The sequence below is a fragment of the Oryctolagus cuniculus genome, chromosome 5 (genome assembly GCF_964237555.1).
Source record: "Oryctolagus cuniculus chromosome 5, mOryCun1.1, whole genome shotgun sequence".
NCBI lineage: Eukaryota > Metazoa > Chordata > Mammalia > Lagomorpha > Leporidae > Oryctolagus > Oryctolagus cuniculus.
Window position 1 is genome coordinate 47,774,972 of NC_091436.1, and position 14,288 is coordinate 47,789,259.

Here is a 14,288-nt window from a genome sequence, read left to right on the forward strand (position 1 = left end):
TTTACCTAGAATCATATCTGAGGTTGACAGCTTGATATGATTTCTGAAGGTACCAACTGATTTTCCTGAACTGCTGAAACTTTCCTGAAAATCTGACAGGCGGTGAGTAGATAAAAGAAGGCTTTCTGTCTTCTGTTACTCCAAAGACTTATTTAAATGAAATCAAAAGTGAGTTTCATGCTCCCTTTCCTTAAATTTGGGTTGTTTGTCATGCCTTTTTTTGAGGTTTCAGAGGCGGACTGACATCCGAAGTTCCTTCTTAGATTCCTAGAATTTCTTCACATAATTAGTCTTGGTCAGAGGCACAACCTATCTTGTAAACTAGGGGTTGAAAATGCTTGCTATTTGCATTTCCAAGACACCTTTTTTAAAAAAATTAATTTAATTGAAAGGCAAAGTAAGAGAGAGAGAGAGAGAGAGAGAGAGAGAGAAGATTTTCTACCCATGGTTCACTCCCCAGTTACCTCAATGGCCAGGAGTGGGCCAAGCCAAAGCTAGGAGCCAGGAGCTTCATTTGTTCTCTCGCGTGGATGCAGGGGCCCAGACACTTGGACCATCTTTTCCCAGGCCATTAGCAGGGAGCTAGATCAGAAGTGGAGTGGCTGGGACATAAACTGGTGCCATATGAGATGCTGGGATAGCAGGTGATATTTTAACCCACTACACCACAACACCAGCCCCTCCAGGATACCTTTCATCTATGATGTGAAAATGTGATCTTTATTCTACTCTAAGGAGCAGCACTGAAGAAATCATTTTTACAAAAAATGATGGCAACAAAGTGGCAGAAGAGCTTCTAGAAGCAGCTGTGGCATTTAGTGTCCACTGCCGGAAACAAAGGCAGGCTAACCCATGGCATCCATGGAGGCAGTGATGTTGTCTTTGCAGGGGTTTCGTGTCTTGGCCATGGTTTCTTCCCCTCATCTCCACCTATTCTCCAATTCAGAGAATGATGAGCAGTCCTGTAACTTTGCAGTTACCCAAAATCAGTGTTCATTTATATCAGTAACCTCAAACCAATGGACAGAATGCCTGATGCTCCTCTATCAGCTTAATTTTTTTTTAAAGTTTTATTTATTTATTTGAAACTCAGAGGGAGAGGCAGAGAGAGAGAGAGAGAGAGAGAGAGAGAGAGAGAGAGAGATAAATCTTCCATCCTCTGGTTCACTCTCCAGATGGCTACAACAACCAGCACTTGGCCAGGCGGAAGTTCACATGGGTGGCAGGGGTCCAAACTTGGGCCATGTTCTACTGCTTTCTCAGGCCATTAGCAAGAACTGTATCAGAAGTAGAACAGCCAGGGCTTGAACCAGCACCCATAAGGGATACTGGTGTTGCAGGCAGTGGCTCTATCTGTTATACCATAACACTGACCCCTGTCAACTCTATTTGATTGATTTCCTTTAAGGCCTCCCTTAATTTATTTCTAATCCCACTCTCCCCTTTCTACTGATCTGCATTCCTAGTGGGATATGCTTTGCCATATGTTTTACACTGAGAAATAGACCTGCTGCCACTCAGAAATAATTTTCTCATATGCGGTTCACTGAGGTGCATAAAACAGAAGCCAATAAATCTGAATAGATAAGCACATCCATGAGGTTTGTAGTATTATATTTCACTGATTCTTTACCAGCTTCATTACTTGCTATGCAGAGATTTTGACATCAAATGGTGTGCAGCTATTTTTATGTAATTTCTTTTATTGAACTGTTGCAAAATGTATCCTCAGTTATTCAAAGATATAAAATCCTGGAATTTTAAAATTTTACTGACATCCCTTCCACTCCCCCATCGTATCTGGAAGGTTAAAAATTGTTTGTGTAAGAGGCCCTGCTTTTCATTTTAGTACTTGTACTGGTTCCTTCCAACCAAAATTTTTACTACTTTAAAATTTATGGAGAACTTATTATTCTGGCATTTAAACTTATTTGGTGGTAAATGTGGCAAAGCTCTGTTTAAATACCACAAGGAGGAAAATTCTAACAAAAAATCATTTTATGAGTTTTCAATTATTCTTTTAAAACAGTAATGTGACACGTTATTGGACAGTATAAAACAACAAAAATATCATGTGTTACGTCAAACTTTCAGTAATTACTTTAAGTGGTAAATCTTGTTCTAAAGCCAACAAAACCATTTGGAGTTTTTTTTTTTTTTTAATCCAGATGCTTAGTGCAACAAAATATACTGTATTGTTATATGCATGGCTTCTACATAAAATTAGGTCCCTTGTAGTGTCTACACAATTCATTGCTTCAAAATCAAGTAGCAACTCAAAGAACAAAAGTTTCACTCAAATGTCTATTTTTAAGGAGGAATACTATTTTAACACCTTTAGAGTTAGCTCTTTATTATTGTTTTTTACTTTTTTTGTTTTGTTTTTTTAGACAGAGAGAGAAGGGGGGGGAGAGAGAGAGAGAGAGAGAGAGAGAGAGAGAGAGAGATATCTTCTGTCTAGTGGTTCACACCCCATATGACTGCAATGGCCTGGGCTGGGGCAGACTGAAGGTAGGAGACAGGAGTTTCTTCCAGGTCTCTCACATGGGTGGCAGGGGCTCAAGCACTCTGCTGCCTTCTCAGGTGCATTAATAGGGAGCTGGATCAGCAGTGTAGCAGCCAGGACAGGAACCAGTGCCCATATGGGATGCCACCATCACAGGTGGTGGCCAAACCCTGTAAGCCGCAGCGTGGACCTTCTAGAGTTGGCTCTTTATATGTTCAGTGAAAACCATGATAAGAATAGTATATGAATTTTCTTTGGCAGCTGTAACAAATTACCACAAATTTATTGGCTTAAAACAACACAAATTTATTATCTACTGTTCTGTAGGTGAGTCTGACAAGAGACTCACTTTGCTGAAATCAAGATGTCTGCAGGGATACATTCCTCTTTTGAGTCTCTGAAGTGGGAGGAGGGTGGATTCTGTTTCCTTGCCTTTTCCCACTCTGAGGGCTGTTTACATTCCTTGGCTCCTGGGCCCTCCATCTTCAAAGCTAGCAACACTGTATATCTGTGACTATGTGTCAAGAGTCATGTCCATCTATGACTGATTTCCTCTTCCATTTTTAAAGATCTTTGTAATAACATTGTATATTGTCCCTATGTCATGGTCAGCTGATGTTAATTCCATTTGCAAACTTAAATATCTTTTGCCATGATGCTTTGCATATTCATAGGTTTCAAGGTTTAAGATGTGAGGGGTATGTTTATGACTTTTGTACAGCGATATAATTATATAGAGCTATGATAAAACAGGTATAAATGTTAGAGCTATGCGAAATATGACTCTGGGTCAACTGTCCCAGGACCCTGCTACACAAAGTATAGTTCATAGATTAGAGGATTGACATTGCCTAGAAGCTTGTTAGGAAGATTCAGGAGCCAGAGCTGTGACACAGCAGGTTAAAGCCCTGGTCTACAGCACTGGCATCTCATATGGGTACCGGTTTGAATCCTAGCTACTCCATTTCCAATCCAGCTCTCTGCTATGGCCTGAGAAAGCAGTAAAAGATGAACCAACTCCTTAGGACCCTGTACCCGTGTGAGAGACCCAGAAGAAGCTCCTGGCTCCTGGCTTCTGATTGGCGTAGCTCTGGCCATTGCAACCATCTGGGGAGTGAACCAGCAGATGGAAGATTCTCTCTCTCTCTCTCCCTCTCTCTCCCTCTCTCCCTCTCTCTGTACCTCTTTCAAATAAATAAATAAATCTTTAAAAAAAAGGAAGATTCACGGACTGTACTGCAGACCTACTGATTTGAAAACTTCAGTTTAACAAGATCATCAGGTGAGATTTACATGAAGGACTCTATTCCCTTCTTTAAAATACAGAAATTTCTATCACATATGGTTCAGTTTTTGTACTATTGCTCAATTTTCATTTGAATCAATCATACTGGAACTGAAAGATGTTTGAAAGCCATGCAGAGGGATCCTCCTCTCCGCCATGCCATTTTGCTTTCTCTGTAAGTCCTTGTCATTTGGCATCAGTCAATTCCTGCTTCTATAAGAAGAATGACAATTTCCTTGTTAGATGTGGGGGCAGGGGAATGGGGTAAGGGAGGAGTGTTGGGAGTTGAAGTGATGGAGAACTGTAGGTAACCTATTGCTAAGTTTCCAGCAAATCTGCAACTTTGCAAATGCAAAGATACACTGGACAAAATATATCTGAAAACATTATCTTAATCTCTAGTAAAACCATGGAATGGAGTAATAAAACAATTGTGAGCACTTAAAACTTTGGAGAGTTGTGACATCACAAGGCTTGCAAATGAGTTTATTGAGAACAAGCTATAATAAACTTCATATCCTTTTGTAATAAAATTGTATACTATGATAATATGGTAAATCAGGAAAATATGCACATAACTTGAACAAAGCACTTTATATGTTTGGTGAAACACTTGATAATATTTGTAAATGGATGACATCCAAGGTAAAAGAAAGAAATAATCAGTTCTGATATGGTGATAAACACTGTACCCAAGGTGTGTTGCATGAGTTATGAGAACACAGAGGTGAGTAGCTCAATATAGGTGTCTGTCCTTGATTCTGCCTTTCATTCTTATAAAAAAGGATTTTGTAAGATGAAAGAAAATAATTTTCATATATATTCTAGTGTTGACACCAGATTAAAGAGGTAATAAAGAGAATTAAAAAGTATGAGGATGCTAAATTAAAAATTGTCATTCTTTAAAGGGGCATTGTGATTGAAGTCACAGTGAACTTCATCAGTATTGGTAGCAAATTTCTCTGCATATTAATAGAGAGAGTGATTACTTGCAGAAATCCAAAGACGTGCTTCCCATGATAGTGTAACACAGCTATGCGGGAGTGTGGAGTAAACCTTACTTGATTTGTGAATCTCCAAGGTCTAGCCTAAGACCTAGGCCTTAGCAGTATTTGGCAAATCTTTGCCAAATGAATTAATAATTCTTGAATTACACAAAAGCTAGAATTATGTCTGGTTGTGGTAATACAAGTCTAGTATAAGGTGGTTCATACCCCAACTATAACATCTGATTCTGCATATCATATTCTTATGTTATACAATATACTGAAAAAGTATATGGGACAGTATATATGTCATATGACATACACTGACATGCTGACATATGACATACACTGAAAAAGTATATATGACAATATACTGAAAAAAAAAATCCTGGAAACCTCACAGAGGGAAACCTGGGAATTACGTCCTATGGAGAGCATTTTGATGAAATTGATAGACTCCTGGGCTAGGCAGATAGGCACCAGGAGACCCCTAACCTGGAAGGTTAGTCTCATAGGACCTGATAAAAGTCTAGCAGCCAGTGTCTCAGGAGGATGTTGATATCATGCAACCCTGTAATGAAGATTTTTCTGTGTGATTATAATTGATCTAGAAAAAGAATTTTATATGTCTTGGGAGAAATTTTCACATGTTTTTTGTTTTACTTATGAAGTCTAGATTGGAAATTTTCACCTAACTAGCCAATCATGAGAACTTCCTATCTTGTGGCCTATTAAGACCCCTAGACAATCAGCCTTCAATGGCTTCTTCTTCAGGGACCCCTTTTGGCACCACCAGGAGCTTTTCCTTTTTCTTTGCTTTCTTTCAATGAGCTACTGCTTTACACACGCTTCCTTGTCTGTGCCCCTCGTTCTTTATGGATGCAAGATACATTCCCAGTAAAGAAAAAAGATTTGTAATAACTGCAGACTCCTGCAGCAGAATAGAGAAGTAAAAGGGGACATTTAAAAATTCTTCTGTAAATACAAGGACAAGATTGTTGTCCTAACAGGCTGACACAGACACATGTAGGAAAGCTATGAAGTGGTGACTTGTAGTTGAACACAGAATTTCCTAAAGAACAGAATTGTCAAATGATGGAATGAGCCTCTCTTGGTGGGGATACATGTTTTGTTATTGGAGACCAAGTGAACATTGGTCAGGATGCTGGCAAAGGGCTCTAGATAGCAGGGAAGAATTCCTTAAAGAATCTTCTGGTCTTCAAGCCTGTTCAAGGCATGGGCTAAAGATTTTTATGTACTATATGATCCAGGAAATATTTACTAATGACATTTTTTAACTTTTATAGAGTTAATAGCTCTTTAGTTTGCCTATGTCCATTTGTAAAAGATAAAGTGAGAAAAGATGAGATAACCAGAGCATAAGCAATTGGAAGGATCAGGACTCTTCAAGACATTTAGAAGATTCAGAAATCTCCAGTTAATGTCTAGTTGCTACATTTCTGTGCAATCTTCTTAATGATTTCTCTCCTACAGTAAATAAATTTTAAAAAATTGCAGTTGTTAATAAAATAGAATTTTCTTATTTCCTTTAATTTCTGGTACGGTCAACAGATTTGTAATATTTGAAAACATTTCTTTAGTCATTCACTCATATACTTTATTTTAGGAACAGAAAGATTTAAGACACATTCCCAAGAATGTGGAAACATAAAACCCACACTAGCCATGGAAAAATAAATATTTTAAATTTGTAAATATGAAAATCATTGCTATTAGAGGCATTATGGTATTATTGAAAGACACAAACATTACCTCGTGAATAGAATAACTTCCTAAGGAGGACATGTGGATTCAGAAGGGCCTTGAATATATGGTAGTTCAGGTGATAGGACACTGAAGGAAGGAGGAGTACATACTTTACCTTAGAGACAAGTCTCTTGAAAGGAGATGGAAAATAACAGGCTCAATGTCTTTTTCTGGTACATCGCAATTTCTAATGACCTTTACATTGAATCAAAGAGTAAAGTTTTTGTATCACAATTAGAGAACATGTAGTTTTGGAAAATTTCCCTGTGACAAAATTGCTGCAAAATACATAGAGAAATGAAACAGAAACATTTGAATTGTTGGAATTATTTGTTATTACTAACTCCCCCCTACCCCCTGCTGCCACACACTTGCCCCTGGTAAATATGAGGACAAAGCCAGTGTTCTGGTTAAACAAAGAGATTGTTCTGGGCATGACAAGTTGAAATAAAAGGTTTTCTGACTAATTCTTCCCATATGTTGGACAAACTAAATTTGTTGTTTAGAGTACTTTTATGAGGAAAAAATGTTAATGAAGTAAAAACAAACAATGAATCCAGAAAATTCATTATGAAAAGTCGTTAAAATGTTCATGAAAAATGTGTATTATGAAAAAACTATTCATGGATTTCAACCTTTTTTGCACTAAAATAAACCTAACCTTTAATTTCCTTTTCTATAAATTTTTTGAAGTGCCCTCCTCTAACCTTAAATTTATGACTGTCGCATGTTGCTGTTAGTTGTAAATAACATTGCCATTTCTCTAGAGTAGGGTTTACAAGTCATGTTCCTGTATAAATACATAATTTTTTAAAATAAAGATTTACTTATTTATTGGAAAGATGGAGTTACAGAGAGAGAGAGGGAGAAGTAGAGGTGGGGGGGGGGAGAGAGAGAGAGAGAGAAAGTTTTCCATCCACTATTTCACTCCCCAAATAGCCACAATGGCCAGGGCTGGGCCAGGCCAAAGCCAGGAGCCAGAAGCTACTTCTTCCACATGGGTGCAGGGGCCCAAGTATTTAGGCTGTCTTCTGCAGAGAGTTGGATTAGACATGGAGCAGCTGGGACTTGAACCAGCACCCATATGGATGCCAGCACTGCAGGTGGTGGCTTAAGCCACAGCACCAGGCTCCAATTTTTTTATTTTAAGAAATTTATTTTCAGACTGTCATTTTTTGAACAGTTTTCCTTTATAATTGCTTTAAAATATTTCATTTGGTATGTAACGAGAATATGTGTAACATATGAATAAGTTCTAAAGCTTGATTATGCAATATACACTAAAGAACCTATCATTGCAGTTATGAAAAACTGCTTTACAAGATGTTTGCTACAATTGATTCTTTCCCTCATTATATAAGTGGTGTTGATCCTTATTCTTTCCAAAATCTGATACTGTTAGTTTTCTCAATTTTTATCTTTTGAGGTATAAACATTTTTTTATAAATGTGAACATTCATAGACTTTTTTTAAGCAAAGGGAAATTTTGTTTATTACTTAAAAAAGTGATAATCCATGAAAAGTTGACATTGCTCATTCATTCAACAAATATTTATTAAATGTCTACTGAGTGGTTATTGCTAAGAAAACTATGAGTATATAAAGACTGCAATATATATAAAACTGAAGCATTCAAATGCTTAAGATGCTACCATTCTTCAGTTCTCCTTTCCTTTTACAGTTTTTGTTTTTATATTTTAGGACTTCCCAAAAAATTGATGGAACTGGAGGACATCAGGTTACATGAAGTAAGTTAGACAAAGAAGGACAAAGACAAATACTGCAAGTTCTCTCTCGTATGTGGAAGCAAAAAGTGAATCTGAATACAGAATATTGATTAATAGAGGATAGAAAAGAGGGGAGGAGGAATTGAGAAATTAAGGGACAATGAGTAAAAAAATGCAAGAAATAAGCTGTAGTGTTCAACATCTCAGTGAGGTGCTATATGTAACTGACTATAGATCACAATAACTATTTTATATCTTACAAATAAACAGAAGAGAGAAACTTGAAACCTTCAACCATAATGTAGCAACAAGGAAGGGAATATGATAATTACTCTGATTTGGTCAGTCATATTGTATACATTCATTAAAGTATCATACTCTATATCATAAATATTATAATTATTAATGGTTAATAAAATTTTATAATATGTTTAAGGAGATTGAAATGCTAACTAACCTGATTTAATCAGTATACATTGACTATATTTATTGAGTGGTCACACTATACCCCATAGATATGTACAATTAGAATCATTTTTCTTAAAAAAAGAAATTGGGGTAGCAAATTAAGTCACTGCTTGGGATGCTACATCTCATATTGGGGTACTTGGGAGAGTACCCCAGCTTCCTTCTAATGAGCATCATGGGAAGCAGCAGATCATGACTTGAATACTTGGATCCCTACTACCTACATAGAAAGCCCTGATGGAGTTCCTGGCTCCGAGTTTCCTCAAGGCCCAGCCCAGGGCATTTGGGGGTGAACCAACTGACGGAAGTTTCTCTCTCTCTCTCTCTCTGTGCCTCTCTCTCCCCCTTTCCCCCCTTTCAAATAGATAAAAATGAATAAATAAACTTTAAGACATAAATAGAAAGAACTTGTATTAGGAAAATCCTAAATGGTTTTTACTTGTTTTATAAAGATTTATTTATTTGAAAGGCACAGTTACAGAGATAGAGGGAGAATCAGACAGAGAGATCTTTCACCTACTAGTTCACTGCTCAGTGTCCTCAACAGCTAGGGCGGGGCTAGGCTGAAGCCAGGAACCAGGAACTCCATCCAGGTCTCCCACGTGGGTGGCAGGGGCCCAAGGATTTGGGCCATCTTCTGTTGGTTTCCCAGGTGCATTAGTGGGAATGCTGGAAGTGGAGAAGCTGGGACTTGAAAAGGTGCTTTTGTGGGAAGCCAGCACGGCAGGCTGTGGCTTGACCAGCTGAACCACAACTCTGGCCCCAGACAGGATCACACTTAGTGGGGATTTGCTGAAGCTAAATGTCCAAAGGATAAAAAGACATACCTAAATGCTCTGAATTTTTTTTTCCAGTAGTGAAAAAAATAGTAGTAGGAATAAAATAGCATGTGATACCAAAAATCTGTATCTAAGACAATCTCTAAACTGGTATTTTCAATAAAAACAACAGATTACCCAGACCATAAGATCCTGGAAAAAGTACAACTAACATTTTTTATTTCTTAACTGGCAAAAATTATTCTGGATAAATTAATGCACATCCTAAAAAAGTATTCTGTTTCCAAATCTTTATTGCTTTTATTTTTAAACTTTTGCATTGTTTTAATGTCAAACATGATTAGATGCTTTCCTATTTTGTACGTAACACAAATTCTTACCAAACCCTGTCACTTAGTATTCTCTGATTTGGACTCTCAGTTTACATAGTCAAACATGTTTTTGGAAATACCATGAAGATCAGCATGAATACTTGAGTCCAGATGAAATGGGGAATGAATGAGAGTCATGCAGTGGAAAGAGTGGCATTCAAAATGCCCTGTTTCTCTTAGAAATTCTTTGTAGCATTGTTTCTAAGTGACTGTTTTCTCATGAAAATATTTTCTAGTGTATTGTGAGAAAAAGTGATATTAAAGATAAAAGAATTGAAAATTCTGGGAAACATATGCAATTTGTCTTAGGTCTGATAAAATATAGTCTATTCAAGGATGTTTTAATGATCAGGCATTTATCCCATCATTAAATGTGTAACTTTAAATCCCTAACTGCCACACAAAACTACCAGAAATCACCTTTTATTATTTGCAAAATGAACATCATTAATGCTTTGGTACTCCTAAGTAGATGCTATTTGTGTGGCATTCACATCTAGGAAAAAAAAGAATAAAAGGTACAGTTCTTTCTCTTAAAATGAAATGATATTTGCTATTCTTCATTATTGCTTCCATATCCATACAGACCAAATTAACTGCAGTGTTTTGCTGTGAGTGGAATGTCTTTTCATTTTAATTGGAATAAACACTTTATGCAAACTTCATAAGGGTATAACTTCAAAGTTCTTCAATAAATCTATATAAAAATTAAAACACAACACTTTAAGATCAGTTTATAGTTATTCTTTTGAAATTTCCCCACATTTTGCTGAGGTGCATAATAATTTAATTATGTGGTTCAAGGATAACAATGGGGAGAAGGGGAGAAGAAAAACCTTCATGCTGTAAATGGAGTATAGCCTTGTCTTTTGCCTCATTATGTAAAGTTTACAGATTTAACTTTAAAATATAGATATTAACTTTCAATAATAAACAAACCAAACACAAATCATCTTAAAACTACAATTTTATTTGCTTCAGTCCAGGCTGGGGTATACTTACAAAGACTTTGAATTTTATTACTTTATTAGAACAGCTCACTAAATATTTTATTTAGTTATTCATTTGTTCCCTTTTCCATAATTTTCCTTCCATCTACATAAAGGCAATAACTCTAATGTGTTTGATGTCCATTTTCTACATTGTGTCTTTTAAACATTTTATAAAATCTTACACTATTAAAACAGATTTCCAAAACCAAACTAAGAAATATCTCTACCTTACTTTTTCAATGATGCTGTTTTTGAGCATGGTAAAAAAATAGCAAAGTTTTTCTCCTTATTTGATGTGTGACTGAGTGTTGTGCTTTTTCTTGTTAGTTTTTATATTTTTTAATACAAAATTGTGGAAAGTACTAGTTAGGGTAAAGGACTAGAGAAAAATAAATAACCTATAATTGTAGTGTCTAAAAATAGTCAGGTAACATATTGGTTTGCATTCTTTCAATTTTTGAAAAGGGTTTCTTAAAATTGAGATCCTATTTTATGAACTTTTGTGATTTTTCTCCATGTACATTATAAGCTTTTCATTTAAGCTCTTCTAAACATAACATGATATAAATACATCATAATTTGATCATAATCTTTTTTTAAAAGGTTTATTTATTTATTTGAAAGTCAAAGTTACACAGAGAGAGGAGAGGTAGATACAGAGAGGTCTTCCATCTGCTGGTTCACTCCCCAGTTGGCCACATCGGCCGGAACTGCGCTGATCTGAAGCCAGGAGCCAGGAGCTTCCTCCAGGTATCCACGCTGGTGCAGGGGCCCAAGGACCTGGGCCATCCTCTACTGCTTTCCCAGGTCACAGCAGAGAGCTGGATTGAAAATGGAGCAGCCAGGACTAGAATCGGCACCCATATGGGATGCCGGCACTTCAGGCCAGGCCTTTAACCTGCTGTGCCACAGTGCCAGTCCCATTTGATCATAATCTTAATGTTAGACTTTTCTTTAAAAAAAAAATTTTATTTATTTATTTGAGAGGTAGAGTTACAGACTGTGAGAGGGAGAGAGAGAGAAAGGTCTTCCTTCCGTTGGTTCACTCCCCAAATGACTGCAACAGCCAGAGCTGCACTGATCTGAAGCCAGGAGCCAGGTGCTTCTTCCTGGTTTTCCATGTGAGTGCAGGGGCCCAAGCACTTGGGCCATCTTCTACTGCTTTCCCAGGCCACAGCAGGGAGCTGGATTGGAAGAGGAGCAGCCGGGACCAGAACCGGCACCTATATGGGATGCTGGGGCACTGGCAGAGGATTAACCTACTGTGCCACAGCATAGGCCCCTTAATGTTAGACTTTTAAGTTATTTCCAATTTTTGTTAGTATAAATAATATTATATTGAACATTATTGGTACCTGATACTGGTCTTGTATTTCATTTATTCCTTATAATGAACTCTTAGGTTTAAGAAGTATTTAGCTTTTAAAATATTACTGTTTTTGTTGGTTACCTGGTGAATAAAAAGCAGCAGCATTACATTTTTACTTATTTTGCATTTTTCTTCAATATTATTGAATTTTATTTTTCAAATGTTCTCTATTCCTTGCAATAAAAATGCTGCCCACCCTTTGTTCACTTATCAATGAGGGCTGAATGGTTTTTTTCTTATTTATAAATGTGAACTTTTTGTTGTATTTGCAAAATGTTTACATTTTTTGCTCAGTTTTTCAATTTTTGCATTTTTATTTGTTTTTTTAATGTTACAAAGTTTTAAATTTTGAATTTTTTTTCAAGCTTTCCTTTTTATTTAAATTCCTTTAATTTTAAAAAGCACTGTATCCTTTAGAGGTTAGATAAGTGTGTATTTATCTACCAAACATAATTCTTTAACCTACATGTAATTTGTAACTATGAATTATCTAAATTGTATACATTTATAATTATTATTTTTTATTTATTTGAAAGAGAGAGATAGAGAGATCTTCCATTTGCTGGTTCACTCTGCGGAGAGAGGGATCTCCAATCTCTTGGTCCACTCCCCAAATCCCCCCACAGCCATTACTGGGTCAGGAGATGGGAACTCATCTCACATGTGGGTGGGAGGAGTCCAACTACTTGGGCCATCACATGCTGCACTTATGAAAATTCAAGACATAAATATAATTGTCTTCATATTTAAGAGGACTGCAGATCAATTGGGGGTATTCTAAACTTCTAATGCAGTGTAAACTTTCTGAGACTATTTGGTATGGTGTATTATTAACATAGTCAATTAGATATGAGGTGAAAAACAAAATGATTTCAACTCTAAGTAGAATTTTGGATAATAGTTAGGAATGAAACACACACACACACACATATACATGTGGTAATCATAGAACACTCTCTCGTAAGTAATACTCATGAAAATGGGGTAAAGAGAAAGAAAGCTCAGTGTCTTGCTGTCCTTACAAGAACAAGCAGAACTGGAAGCTTAAATGACAGGAAAATGTCTAAAGGTAGAAACTCCTTTGTAGGGACTGATTCTAATTACTATTGACTGCATAATAAAGGTAACTTCACTTCAGGAGCAGAAATGTGATAGTTCCAAAGGAGAGGCTGAAGGAATCCTGTGCAGTCCTTAATTTCTACTGACACACAGGATGCTTCCCACAAGGGACCATCAGAACTTCCTTTTTCTCTCTTTACTGTCTCCTGTATTTGTTGTAGGTTAGAAAAAAAAAAGCACTAGAAAGAATATATGTGTTTTAACACACACATAACATATTCCAATTTCTCATCCCTCACAAAACCTAGTCAGCAAGACAGTGAATGAACAAATAGAGCTGGAATATTTTATAGTTCAGTTTATTTGATTTTTCTAGTACTTCTAATAGTCTACCAAGGCCTTTGCCATTACCTTACAAATTGGCTTAGTGCTTCCCATTTCAGTTAGTCAGAAAGTTAAAGAGAAACAGCTTTGCTGCCCCTTTATGCCATAGAGTAAACAACATCATGTCCTTACCTCCAATGAGAAGGAAATATTTTTTTAAAAATGTTATCTTTTATAGCCATCAGTTGTCCCACTACTTTAAGCTGAAGACTGTTGGTTAACTACGTCTCTCACTAGCAGATGATTGTTTTGGATGAGGCTTCAAAGTAAAGCTTTTGAATTGATCATATTATAAGAATACAGAAGTAGTGAACAATACTACCACAGAGTGATCGAAATTAATTTTAAACAACCATTTCCATTAACTAGAACAGAACATTTTGGACGAGAGATTTTTTAAAAAAAATCTCAATCAGAGACTTTACATCAGTTCAATCATGGACAGTTTGAATACATTTTACCATCAAATCCCTGACAATTCTCCCAGTAAGAGAGAGCATTACGGAACTGTCTTTCTATACAAATAAGGAAGGCTCTCTCCAAGTTGACATAATGCTAGCATGAGGAATACCAAACTTTTTAAAAAATTATTTAT

General features: G+C 36.4%; 1 long non-coding RNA gene across 2 annotated transcripts in view; it reads left to right on the forward strand.

Annotated features, from left to right (window-relative positions):
• Positions 1-14,288, forward strand: part of LOC138849597 (uncharacterized) — a 100,435-nt gene that overhangs the window by 35,797 nt on the left and 50,350 nt on the right. Inside the window, exons 2-3 of one of the 2 annotated variants that reach the window (XR_011388547.1) lie at positions 10-102; positions 8,246-8,292. This is a non-coding gene — a long non-coding RNA (uncharacterized lncRNA). The remainder of the gene's footprint in view (positions 1-9; positions 103-8,245; positions 8,293-14,288) is intronic. The other variant, XR_011388546.1, reaches the window with a different exon arrangement.